The sequence below is a fragment of the Lycium barbarum genome, chromosome 8 (genome assembly GCF_019175385.1).
Source record: "Lycium barbarum isolate Lr01 chromosome 8, ASM1917538v2, whole genome shotgun sequence".
Taxonomy (NCBI): domain Eukaryota; kingdom Viridiplantae; phylum Streptophyta; class Magnoliopsida; order Solanales; family Solanaceae; genus Lycium; species Lycium barbarum.
The window spans coordinates 64972692-64986947 of record NC_083344.1 but is presented as its reverse complement, the minus strand read 5'-3'; positions in this window follow the sequence as shown (position 1 = coordinate 64986947).

Genomic DNA, 14256 nt, shown 5'->3' with positions numbered 1-14256 from the left:
TAGTCTTAACTTGACTCCTTCTTCTCCTATAGTTATTCCCTTAAAGTATCGTTTCCTTTATCTTACCTCTCAATCTTTAAATGTGATTTTAATAACGCGCTGACGTCCCTCGTCGGTTCATTAGACTTTAGTATCCCTGGAGTATCGTATGACTCTGGTAACCTGTGGACCCTTCGCAGATTCTACGGGTAAAACAAAATTTCCCAGAGGGTAACATTTTTGTACCCCAATATCTTTGCTTTACTCCGCTGTGACTGTCCGTATTCTGAAATTCTCAGCATCATGTGTCACTTTCTGACTTTCTTTTAAAGGTCTTTAACTATCACTTGCTTTTACTTCTTGATCCCGATCTTTAGGGTTGGCTATCATGAAGCACTAGGGTTCCTTCATATTACAACTTTATTGTCATCCAGTAACCAGTAACCCGCTTGTTCGGATTGTCTCGGTCAAATCATTTCGTAATTTCCTTTACTCTAATTGGCAATACTTTAGGCATATTACCTCGTGTCGTTTCTCTATTTTTTTGACTCAAACTCTTCTATTGCCCCTTTTCTCCAATTTGCTCTTAGTCCTCCTATTATGCCTCCTATTGCAATCTTTACACAAGTATGTGTAGGTGCTCAAATCAGCTTAGTAATTACCTTAGTGTTGCCTCGCTTTCACTAGTCTTTATGTTTTACCTTCCATTCTTCCCTCGTACCTTTCAATTGATGTCAAGGCTCAATTATGGCTTTTGCCCTCAGTACTAATTATATCTCTGTAGTTTTGCCTCAAACCATCTTATACCTTTCGTTGATATATCCAAAATATCGCGACCACATTGTTGTTACTGGATTCTTACTCTTCTTATCAAGTACTCACTTGACCTCGTTCCTAGTATACAAGTATTCGTAGGTTGCATAACTATTCCTGTACCATTCGTACAAAGTGCATCCAATCTTAATCATAGTGTTTCCTTCTCTTGGTATATTCTGCTCTACATATCTTATTGTACTAAAATTCACTTGCTGTCTATTTTTCCATACTCTTTCCCTTTCCTCTATTCGCCATTTGGTTTGCTCATATCCTACTATAGGAGGGATTCCCTATCCCTTCTCCTTTACTACCTATGTGTCACAATATCATTAGCCAATAACTCTGTTGTCAACATCTTAACTTCTCATCCAGTATAGCATTGCTATCCTTCAAGACATCTCTTAAGTTATTCGTTACCATTCTCTTGTCGTATTCTTTCCTTTTTATAAGTATCCACCTTCTGATGTCATATTATCTAAGGTCTTTGCCAATAATTCTCAACACTGTCTCAAATATCATCTTGGTTTCTATCTGTTTATTGCTGGCTTTACTCATTTCTATGGTAACCCTTATGGTGTTCACATTACAGCCTGTTCATAATCCATCCGATAACGTAACACTTCTTAATCTTATTCACAATTCTCAACATGTTTTAATTACACTCCGTGTACTAGGCGTACTTAACCCTTCACCCTTTCTGATCGATCTTACCCTTAGTATCTCACAAGCTGTCTTACTAATACCTTCATAACTTGTCATAATTCACCCTTCTCTGTACTTTTATCTCAATCATACTACTACTTCTTTTTCTATTTCTAGGAAAATTTTGGCAGAGTTTCCTCTGTACTTCTTACTATCGCAGAACCTGCACGCAGGAATTACCAACAATGCCTCACAGGGCCAACACATATACACATATATCCTATCGTATCATAGCCACACAGGGATCCCAATTTCCAGTAAAAGTATAAAGGTGTCAGGACTTACCTCACATATCGCACCTCGAGACGTACCTGATCCTTTAATGACATGTCCTGTTATACCTTCCTATCTACCTTCTCTTTCATCCTTCAACTTTATATTTCAATCATATTTCAATATTCTTACCTTATCCGATATGCCTCTTTCGCACCATTGCTTACCTGTATATTATGTAGCTTCCAATATCATCAGTCGGTTTCTTCTGTCGATGTCGTTCTTCAGCTGAAATAAAAATTTAGTATAGGGAATTTCATTTCCTATCGCTGGGCTCTATCGCACGATCTTAGATATGAAAGAAAGGTAACATCCTAAATGTCCTGTAGCTTCCTGTTTATAGATGTGGTGCACAACACACCGATAAACAAGAATCTACTAGACACGGTCTGTAGACACTCCGAGGACGAACTGCTTTGATACCACTTTTGTCACGACCCAGCCCCGTAGGCCGTGACTGGTGCCCGACCTGGACACCCGTATACACACCTATTAGATATAGTCAAGCTGAAATACGAACTATATGAAAATTTACAAAAGAACTACAATGGTTCATAACGTCGTCATATATATATATCAAGATCAACTGTTTCTTGAGGAGTCACAACGAATCATATCATGAAAGGATACGCAAGCCGACAAGGCTGCCACAACATATCAATATCCATAGCACATCGTATAAACACAGCTGAACAAACCTATACACAACCCACACATATGTCTACAGACATTTGAGAGTACGAATGGCGAAATATGACGGGACAGGGCCCCGCCGTACCCCTGGATAAACATACATATATATATCATAAGATCTGTACCAAAAGTCTAAACTTCGGAACAACGGAGCTCTCCAAGACAGCTGAATAGAAGTCTTATGCTGAAGGGTCACCAAACCGACTATCTGTACCTGCGGGCACGAAACCCAGCCCCCCGAAGAAAGGGGGGTCAGTACGGAATATGTACTGAATATGTAAGGCAGTACTGAAACATAAAACAAGGAAAAGCGTAACAATAAGCAAGTTTAGAAAGCAACCTAGGAGTAACCTGGAACAACATTTTGAACCATGTCATGTGGTCCCTTACACAAATTCTAGCATACACAATATAAATATAGAATATCCTACTCGTAGCCGCTTCCGGCTAATAACACAATAGTCCCTTCGGACGGCCGCTTCCGGCATAATAACACAATAGTCCCTTTGGACGGCCGCTTCCGGCATAATAATGATAATGATAGCCCCTTCGGGCAGCCGCTTCCGGCTTAATAATGATGGCCCTTTCGGGCAGCCGCTTCTGGCTTAATAATGATGGCCCCTTCGGGCAGGCGCTTTCGGCTTTATAATGATGGCCCCTTCGGGCAGCCGCTTCCAGCTTAATATCACAACCATGTCAACACAACGTAATCCACAAATACCCATACAAAGAGATGATGCTATGGAATATAAACATAAATCGTAAATGAAATGAAATAGTAAAATCTCGCACCCCCTTCGGAGTGGTTTTGAAAATCAAACTTTATGTTTCCTTTAGTATAAAACTAATTTCCTTGAAATCATTAGTAAAACCATATACAAAACTCAACTGGCACCTTATGGGTGTTCCCTTCGGAACAGAATAAGAGCTTATATATATCGACTATTATCCATCGTATAGGAAACTAAAGAGGGGAGCTCAATCACTTAAGAGTTCTAACATCAAGAAGTGAATAAGAATCATGAATCACACTCAAGACTTATGAATAGGATTACCCCAAAGTTCATATCATTCATCACTTAAATCTAAGACATGCCAAAAGAAAGAAGGGACAGCTTTACATACCTGTTGACGACTAATTGCAAAACCGTTCGCTTTGTCGCTCTTTTAGCCTAGTTAACATAAAGGTAACGTTATCGTCAGTAACTATACTTTCTAGTTAGTAAATCCGTAGCCCTTCACTTTATAGAACTTGTTCTTTAACCTATACATTGTCGTTTAGGGTTTTCCATTAGTTAAGGGCTTAACGAAAATCGGTCAGCATTTCCCCTATATATTTGCCTAACCCGAATTTCCAATTATGGTCCTGTTAACACAGAAATACCAACAATGGATATATACATACAAAATTCTCCCAACTTAGCTCATAATAATTCTAACAACCCAACAATCTTTCTGAATCCATTTTAATCAAAAATTTTCATATAATAACAATTGCATGTATTTTCTTACTTCCAATTTCATCCAATCCAATTTTAATAATTCCATTACAACACTACTAACACAATTACACCATAAAATAAGAAAATCTTACCACAATTTTCTCGGAAGGATTTCGACACTTAATTGCTCCAATTTCACCATTTCTTCTTCTCCAATTCAAAATCCAATGTTGTTATCAGCTCCTTGAACTTTCAATTCACTTGAAACTTAATCCACAATAGCAACAAAATAATTTTTTTCCTCCATCCATGGCTGGCCGAGCAGCCATGGAAATTGTTGCAATTTTTTCCTCTAATTTACAAGTTGTGAAATGGAAGATTAATTCCTAACTTGTTCCTTCAATTTCAATATATATGGAACCTCCCAAAGTGACACGTGCTGTCACTAATTCTTGATCAATTGGTGCCACGTGGCAACCTACTTGGTGCCACGTGGCATCCCCTTATATATATATATTTTTTTTTCGGGTGGGGCCCACTAGTGCCTTAATTAAATTAATTACTCACTAACCCCTACTTAATAATCTTATCATAATTAATTAATGCCTAATCTCCAATAATATTTATACACCAAATAAAATTTTTAAACAATTTATGTCCTAATTAAAATTGAAAATTAAAGGTCCCTATTTCATGTCCGAAAATAATTCCGCCCTTAACTTGAGTCGATTTGCTTGCGAATAATTCGACGTATAAATATACGAGGTATAACATAATCACCGGATTTTGGGATCGAGATAGAATGGTTTTCCACTTTGGGGACAGTGTAGAAATGACCCCGATTTTGGAGGAATTAAAGCATGTCTTAAGCAGTGTAGGGTTGGGTTTGAAAACAAGAAATAAACCCGAAACCACATTCTAATCCCCGAAAAGCTGACCTACCACAAAATACTCAAAATTCTTTCCTTATCGCATGTCAATTGGGCACATGCCCCAACCGTACCCTTTAGAGAGTTGTACAAATGATTCGGTAACCCAAGTGGATTTGTGGAACACCCAATCGAATTCGAAACCTATGCCAAATGGGAAGCCACCCGACCCTTAGCCTTTGCCATGTGTTTTTTAGGACTCGTGGTCTTTCCTAAATATGGAACCTTAACCATAGACACCCGAGTCATCACAGTCACCCATGCCATATTCTACGGCATAACTCATCAAGAAGACATCAAATATTTTGACCTAACCCCCATCATCCTAGCTGATATGTACCGAGCCCTAAGCATCAGTAGAAACCACTATAAATATTTCCAAGAATGAAACCTACTCCTACAATGGTGGATCCTCAAACACATGATCAAAGTCGGGGGTACCCAATGCTTAAGTAAGCCGGCAGAGATGGATGGACCATTTAACTTCTGTCCAAACTTTGGGATCATACCAAACGGAGTTGGACCTTCACCTTTTATATACTTTAGAGAGAATGGTGTGCAGTGGTTGTTCGATGAATTCATATCCGACACGGTTTTGGTCAAAGGTAGAAAGTGTCAGTTTTTGCCACTTATTGGAATTCAAGAGATTCGCCCTTATGCACCTTCTAGAGTCTCGAGACAATTTTAAAGTATCCAAATCATACCCCAAGTTGGAAATATGGGGGATTTCATCATTTACTATGATGGTGATAGGATTCCGAGGGCCAGGGATTGTGTTCGTGAGCGGAATGGTCGCATATCTTGGGGTCCAGACACTTTAGCTCCAGATAGGTTTTATCCGGATTGTGAAGAAAAGTATAGAGATTGGTTGAGGGCTAACTTGAAAGTCACTATCACTCCCAAACCCATCCTCTATAGTTGTGTTCAAGACAAGGACTCCAAAGCCGAGATCCGAGCCTGTTTGATTCAAAGAAGGCTCGATGATAGGGACGCTAAGTATTTGGAGAAAATAGAACAAGATCAAGCTACCATAGCATGCTTAAAGCATTAGTTGGAATTCACCCATGACTGTTTGACTGAGCTCAATGATCGGATCAAGAAGACTTTAGATGACATTGCTCCAATAAGCTTCACAGAGAAGGGCTTCTTAACGGACACCGTATTGACATCAGCTTACCCCTACATCCAGACCGCCCTCCCAAAGGCCGAGAAGGCAAGGACTGATAGGGCTTCATCATCAGCTACTGGAGGACACTTTGCTGATTTATTTTTCTATCTTTATCTATCTTTTGTACCCTTTCGGGGAAGAATATTATTAATGAAATTTATGATTATGGGGCAATGGTTTGGTGCAAATGGAACATTTATGTTTCAAGCGATTAGAAACCGTAGGAACGCTAGTAGTATATGTTTTAATCTGAATATGTGCTTTGTTTTTTTCATATGTTCCGTTTAAATGCTTGATTAATCTCGGGTATAGACCACTACCTAATGAAAAACAAAGAAAAACACTAAAATAGTTACAAACCCGTACTAAGTTACATTGCCCCAAAAGGTCGAAATGGATGCCATAAACACCTAGGAACATGTTGCCATTAAAAGAAAGATTCAAGACCTGGAAATGAAAATTCGAGCGGTTAGGGCCAAGATCAAAGAGGTTGATGGGTTGATGGACTCCACGGAGAGCCCCCTAAAGAGACTACTAAGATAAAGTGTCATCTTGAGAACATCTTGGACAAAGGCAAAGGAGTACCTCCCAGGTACATACCCCCGTTCGAGGGACATAGAGATGAGGACAAGGAAGTGGAATCTGACCCGTTAGAACCAACTTGGCCATCAAGAGAGGCCGCCTCCATAAACTAAGAAGGAGAACCGGAGGAACGAATAGAGTTTGTTTGCCCGGTGTCGCCAACTTGGTGGGAAATTGCACTTAAGGCCGAAGCTTGCCCTTATCTCGTCTCACCAAGACATGTAACGTGCCAAGAAATCTTTGACAAGCTCAAGAGTGTGGGAGCCACCTGCATTAGTCGGGAGAGGTTACCGCCCTGTGCCTAGATCTTCGCACAAAAAAGGTCCCCGTTCCACTAAGAACAGTCAGTCCATACTGCTAATAAATGTTTGGCCTTCAAAAAGAGAGTTATAAGATTTATCGACAACAACACCATCCCTAAGTTGTGGGGACTTCATTTGCTGTTAGTCCATGATACTGTTTTCCTGAATGAAGGAATCAAGCTGAACACTCATATTTGGGGTTACGACTTCACTATCTTTAAGGACTCATACGCAAGTATCTTTTAGAAACTGGCAAGTACGGGAAAGATCCATCCAATCACGATCATTTTGAAGGTCTCGGCTGTGAGAGCAAGTCAAAGAAAGATTTATCTTTTTCACTCTGGAGCCCCAGGGCATAACATTGAAGATTGCTAGGCTTTCAAGTTTAAGCTAGAGCATTTGATTCACACGAGCAACATTTAGGTAGTGCTCCAGCCCTAGTACTAGGAATTAGGGCCTTTTGGCTGGGAAAAAGGGTTGAAAAGACAAACAACCCGCTCTGATCTCGGGGAGAGGTCACCATTTGGGTAGATTTTAGGGGATCCCATTTTCTTTAACAAATTCCCCCCCCCCCAATTTATATGTAAAAGGAACTACACCGACCTAAGGTCAATATGTAAGAAGCCCTTATCTGGCCTGGTCTTGGGTAGGTTTAAAAGTCAGAGAGTTTTCATTTTGTGTACACCAAGCTACAAATGGGCCTCATTTCCCGCGGAGGGATACTTAGGCAGTCTACATAAGTCTCAGTCCCTATATTATAAGTATATATTCCCCTACCTAGTTCAAAGAGCCAAAATATCCGAAACCCCGATACAAGGGATCAATCAAGCATTTGAATGAAACATACGATTATTTATGTGCGTGTTTTACCTGCCAACTGTGTGTGATACCTTTCTTATTTATTGTTTCCTTACGAACTAACATCGTCTGCCTTAAGAGTTGTTCTTTTCTTATAGAAAGAGAAAGTTGATTCGTGTTCACACTGGCATACTTCACAAGATTGAAAGCTTCAATAGCATCTCTAACCCAACAAAACTGAGGGAAAGCAAAAATGACTGGTACTTCGAAAGATGAACAAAATCGGACTGAACTCACCATTCGGGAGTCACCCACGCTGGAATTGCAAGAATCCTCGACTTCTGAGGACGTTATTAAGATACTATTTGATAAAGTTGTTGACCTCTAAGAAAAGGTCACGAGAGCGGAAACGACCAGCCAAAGAGGCACCCACTGAGGCGAGGAAGCCTCCACCGCCTTTTCCATCTTTAAGCTCACCATTACCCGATCACTTCCCCACCTTCCCCACTAGGACCATAATGCCGTTCACCTCAAACCTAATTGCTGATGGACACATTGGTACCTCATACCAAACCCCACTACCTCCCAATGCCGTCCGAATTCCCAGAACCACTCATCAGTTCCCTCCTACCCAGCACCACAAGACACCCCCCTAGCTGAACTATACGCCCATACACCCTTCCTCTACAAACCACAAAAGCCACACACATGCCCTAAAGTCACCCCGCACACTTGATGTTTCTTTCCACACACCTATCACCTCAAATGCCTTCTCACCAAATCATCAAGAGATTTATCACTATGAAGAGATGGAAAAGGCGTGGAGAGCTGAACTGTCATGACCCAATCGGAGGGCCATGACGGGTACCCGGAGCTGATCTACTGAGAACCTCGTAGCATACTTCTCGTAATCGTATATTGGTGGACCACAAAGGTGGACCACAAAGGATAACTCATAAATATCATAATCTATAAGAGCATGAGTTTAAAGATAAAACACATCTATATAAACATAAAAAACTATGCCCATATGTACAAGCAGACAAGGCTGCCAAAAAATGGTATATAAAATATGAACCGATGAGGTTACAGAACATCTAACTATATACATCTGTCTATGAGACTCTACAAGGAGTACAAAACATCATAAGGATGGGACAAGACCCCACCATGCCCATATGTACACAAAAGAATAGTACCGGGAAAACTGTAGCTCTAGAGCAAATGGAGCACTCCTATGCAAATGCTGATGAAGCAACCTAGGGGTCTGGTCTATCTCCCTGCCTACCTGCGGGCATGAACGCAGCGTCTATAAACAAAAATGATGTCCGTACGAATAATATACTAACTATGAAAGACATGAATAACAACATAATAAAAGTATGAAAGAAACATGAGATTGGAGAAATAACGTGTACATCAGATTGCCTATTAAGGCGGATATCATGCATGCTTAACTTTTTTTTTTTAAAAAAAAGTCATTTTCATACATATATAACATAGATGTTAGTGCTGTGGAACGTGCGGCCGCATCCACATATTATATCATCCCGTGTCTGTGGCATCTTACATCTGGGGTAACATCATAACGTACCCACTGTAGTGGTGTGCACATCTATGTGCCGTACCTGGCCAACTATAGCGCGGCTCGGTGTGAGAAAATGCATACATATATATAAAGCATGTATGAGAGCCCAAATAAAAGCCATAAATCTATCGGACTGACGTAAGGTCAGTAACCTCCGATGTGTCATTATGAGAATATCAAGAACAATAAGCTTTGGTATCTTTAGAAATGAACTCATCCTCATTATGAAGGACATTTACCAATAATATCATAAGAAACTTGAGAATCATGAACTTCTAGCATTTTTAGCAATAAGGATATTATGGATATTATGTGTAGGTTTACAACAAAGGAATCAAGCCTTAAGAAAGAAAGGGTTAGCCTAAACATACCTTTTCGCCTCCTGAACTACTTAACATTCTTCTCCTAAGCTCGCAAGTCTACATTCAAGAGGATTCATACTAAGGTTAAGTCTTGAAAACACTCTTTAAGTTCAAACTAGAGTAACTAATGGCCTAGCGGAATTTGGGCAGTACTTCCCCTATTCCATCTACTTCCACCAAATTCCAAATCAACTCCCAACAACTATAACAACATCAACAATTCCATATTTAGGAAATTATATACAATTTACACCTAAAGCAATCCAAAAATTCCTTCCAAATTTCGTTCATAATCAACAATGACAACACAATGTCTTATAACCTTTCCTACCACAATTTCCTTTACTTTATGACTTACTAATATCCCAAATAAACTCAATATAAGAAACAAATATAGAACATACTTTAATCTTGAAGAACCCTAACTCACCCCACCTTTTTCCAAACCAAAACCACCATAAATTTATCTAAGGGAAAGGATCATCATCATCATCCATGAACTAACTTAGGGTTCCAAAGCTTGATTTCCAGTTGAATTTTGCTTAGGAGGTATATGGATGAGTAGAGGAGGTGGAGAGACCTTGAAGAATCTAGACAGTTCTATTTTTGGAGTGAAAATAATGTTCTAAGTCGTGGCCCTTTTTATTTATAGGAGAGAGAAATTTTTCACCGCTAGCAATTCAACGGCAAGGTCGACGGTTCGTCAATTCGCAACCGTCGAATGGCAGTAGCCCCTGATTCTTAGCGATTTGTTCGACGATGCAGGTTGATGGTCCGTCAACTTGAAGCCGTCGAGTTGCTCTGCTGCAACACTTAGATTTTCTCGTTCATTCCACCTTTAATCCTCCCGATACTCGTTGTACATAACTTAAACTCCCACATACGTAGAATAATCATGTAGAGTCTCTTATAACCTTGACAAAAACCTTAATTACTAACTTCATGTCGGCTATCGTACGACGAGACTCAACGTATAAAATATGGGGTATAACCCAAATGTTAAACTCTTAGGGATTTTTACAAAACTTTCTCCAGAGTTTTCTCTGTAACTGTACCATTGTCACAACGACCCAAAATATACAATTCCTCACAGGGAGACAACACAACAACAATAATAATGGCCCCACATGACTAAGTAATCACAAAAAAGAAAGCATTACGCACCTGAAGACAATGGTGTTTCTTTCGGAACCTCCCCTGGCAGTGGAAACAAGTGTGGATACCTGTACTTCATATTTTCTACAGCTCCCAAGTCATTTCTTCCTTATTCCTGTTTCTCTACAAGACTTTAACTGAAGCTACATCTTTGGTCCTTAAGCTCCAGACTTGTCTATCTAGGATAGGAATGGGAACCTCTTTATAAGATAATTGCTCAGTAACCTGAACATCATATACAAGTACAACTCTGGAAGGATCTCCAATACACTTGTGGAGCATTGGTATATGTTAAACTGGGTGAACTGTCTCCAAGTCTGGCGGTAGATCTAACTCATAGGCTACCTCGCCCGCTTTGCGTACAATCCTGTAGGGTCCAATGTATCAAGGGATAAGCTTACCCTTCTTACCAAATCTCATAACGCTTTTCATCGGTGACACCTTCAAGAATACCCAGTCATTGACTTGGAATTCTAAATCTCGTCAGTGATTGTCCGCAAAAGACTTTTATCGACTTTGGGCTGTCAATAATCGGTCCTGAATAAGCTTGACCTTCTCCACTGCTTGCTGGATCAAATCTGGACCTACTAATTTAGTCTCCCCCACTTCGAACCATCCAATTGGTGATATACACCTTCACCCATATAAAGCTTCATACGGGGCAGGCCATCTGAATACTGGAGTGATAACTATTATTTTATACAAACTCAATAAGTGGAAAATGATCATGCCAGCTGCCTCCGAAGTCTAATACACATGCTCTTAAAATATCTTTGAGGGTCTGAATAGTACGCTCAGCTTGTCCATCATTCTGGGGGTGAATTGCTGTGCTAAGACTCATCTGAGTCCCCAAATCCTGTTGAAAGGACTTGCAGAAGTTAGTTGTAAACTGCGCACTTCTGTCTGAGATAATGGCTACCGAAACACTACGGAGTCGTACTATCTCATTGATATAAAGCTTTGCATAATATTCGGCTGAGTACATAGTTCTGACAGGAAGAAAATGAGCTGACTTTGTGAGTCTATCCACAATTACCCATACAGAATCATACTTATGCTGAGAACGAGGTAAGCCTGTAATGAAATCCATATTAATTACTTCCTATTTCCAAGTTAGAATCTCTATAGCTTGTAACAATCCTCCAGGCTTCTGATGCTCGATCATTACCTATTGACAGTTAGGACACTAAGCTACGAACTCTGCTCTGTATTTCTTCATTCCATCCCACCAATAAATTGACTTTATATCATGATACATCTTTGTTGCTCCCGGGTGAATAGAATAACGATAACAATGGGCTTCTCCCAAAATCTGGCAGCGAACCCTGCAACATCAGGAATACATAGTCTGCTTCGGTATCTAAGAACTCTATCTGCAGTAATCTCAAATGGTGACTTCTTCTTCTGAGAGAATGTGTCTCTATAATGAACTAACATGGGATCCTCATACTGCCGCTCTTTCGCCTCAACTACTAAAGACGAGACAACTGAATCCTGGATAATGACTCTTGGGTCGCCCAAATCCAGTAATCAAACTCCTAGGCTAGCTAGCTACTGGAGCTCACGAGCTAGCTCTCTTTTCTCTAGCTGAACATCACATAAAATACCCATGGATTTGTAGCTAAGAGCATCAGCTACTACATTCGCTTTTTCAGGATGATATAAGATAATAACATCATAATCTTTCAATAGCTCCAACCAGCGCCTTTGCCACAAATTCAACTCCTTCTGCTTGAAAATATACTGGAGGCTCTTATGGTCTGTATAGAAATCAACATGAACAACATACAAATAATGCCTTCACATCTTCAAAGCATAAATCATCGTAGCCAATTCTAGATATGGGTTGGGTAGTTTTTCTAATGTTTCTGCAACTGCCTTGAAGCATAGGCAATGACTTTACCATGATGCATCGATACAAAACCTAGTCCAACGCCTGAGGCATCACAATAAAAAAACATAACCTTTTGATCCTTCTGGGAGTGTCAGAACTAGGGCTGAAGTCAATCTATTCTTCAACTCCTAAAAACTGCGCTCGTAAGCATCCGTCCACTGAAACTTAGCTGCTTTCTGAGTCAGGTTCATCAGTGGTGCAGAAATTGAAGAAAAACCTTCTTCGTCAGTGGTGCTGAAATGGAAGAAAAACCTTCTACAAATATCCTGTAATAACCAGCCAAACCTAGAAAACTACAAACTTCAGTACGTGTTGTAGGTCTCGGCCAAGTCTCCACCGCTTCAATCTTCTGGGTATGCACCCGAGTACCGTCAGCTGAAATAATATACCCTAGAAAAGTTACCGAATTCAACCAAAACTCACATTTTGAAAACTTTGCATATAACTTTCGAGCCTGAAGAATTATAAGGACAACAAGTAAATGATCCCCATGCTGTAACTTGAATCGAGAATACACCAGAATATCATCGATGAACACAATCACAAACGAATCTAGGAAAGGCCTGAATACACTGTTCATCAAATCCATAAATACCACTGGGGCGTTCATTAACCCGAACGACATCACACGAAATTCAAAGTGACCATATCAGGTTCTGAAGGCCATTTTTGGAATGTCTTTCTCCCTGACTCTCACCTGGTGGTACCCCGATCTCAAATCTATCTTTGAGAACTATTTTGGCACCCTGTAGCTGATCAAATAAATCATCGATTCTTGGAAGTGGATACTTGCTCTTGATCGTCACCTTTCTCAGCTGCCTGTAATCGATACACATTCGCAAAAAGCCATCTTTCTTTCTTACAGACAACACCGGTGCTCCTCACGGTGACGAACTAGGCTTGATAAATCCTTTCTCGAGTGAATTCCTCAATTGCTCCTTCAACTCCCTCAATTCTGCAGGAGCCATTCTATAAGGAGGAATAGATATTCGCTTAGTATCCGATAACAAATCAATGGAAAAATCAATCTCCCATTCTGGTGGAAAACTTGGAAGCTCGTCCGGAAATATATCTGCAAACTCATTCACTACTGGAAAAAATTGAAGAGTTGGTGGCTTCGCTTCGCTATCCTGAACCCGGACTAAGTGATAAATATACCCCTTAGTAATCATTTTTCTTCACTTGAGATAGGAGATAAACCTACCTCTCGGTGACACTGTATTACCCTTCCATTCTAGAACTGGTTCTCCTAAAAACTAAAAACGAACCATTTTTGTCCTACAATCAACATTAGCATGACAGGAAGCCAACCAAGCCATACCCATAATGACATCAAAATCTACCATATTCAGCACAATCAGATCTGCCATGGTTCGACGATCCCAAACTATAACCACACAATTTCTATATACCCGACTAGCTATAACAGGTTCAACAACAGGTGTAGACACCTCAAAAGGTTTAATCGACCCAGGTTTAACCTCAATCCGAGCAACAATATAAGGAGTAACATACGACAATGTAAACCCTGGATCAATCAATGCATATACGTCATTAGAAGATACTGATAATA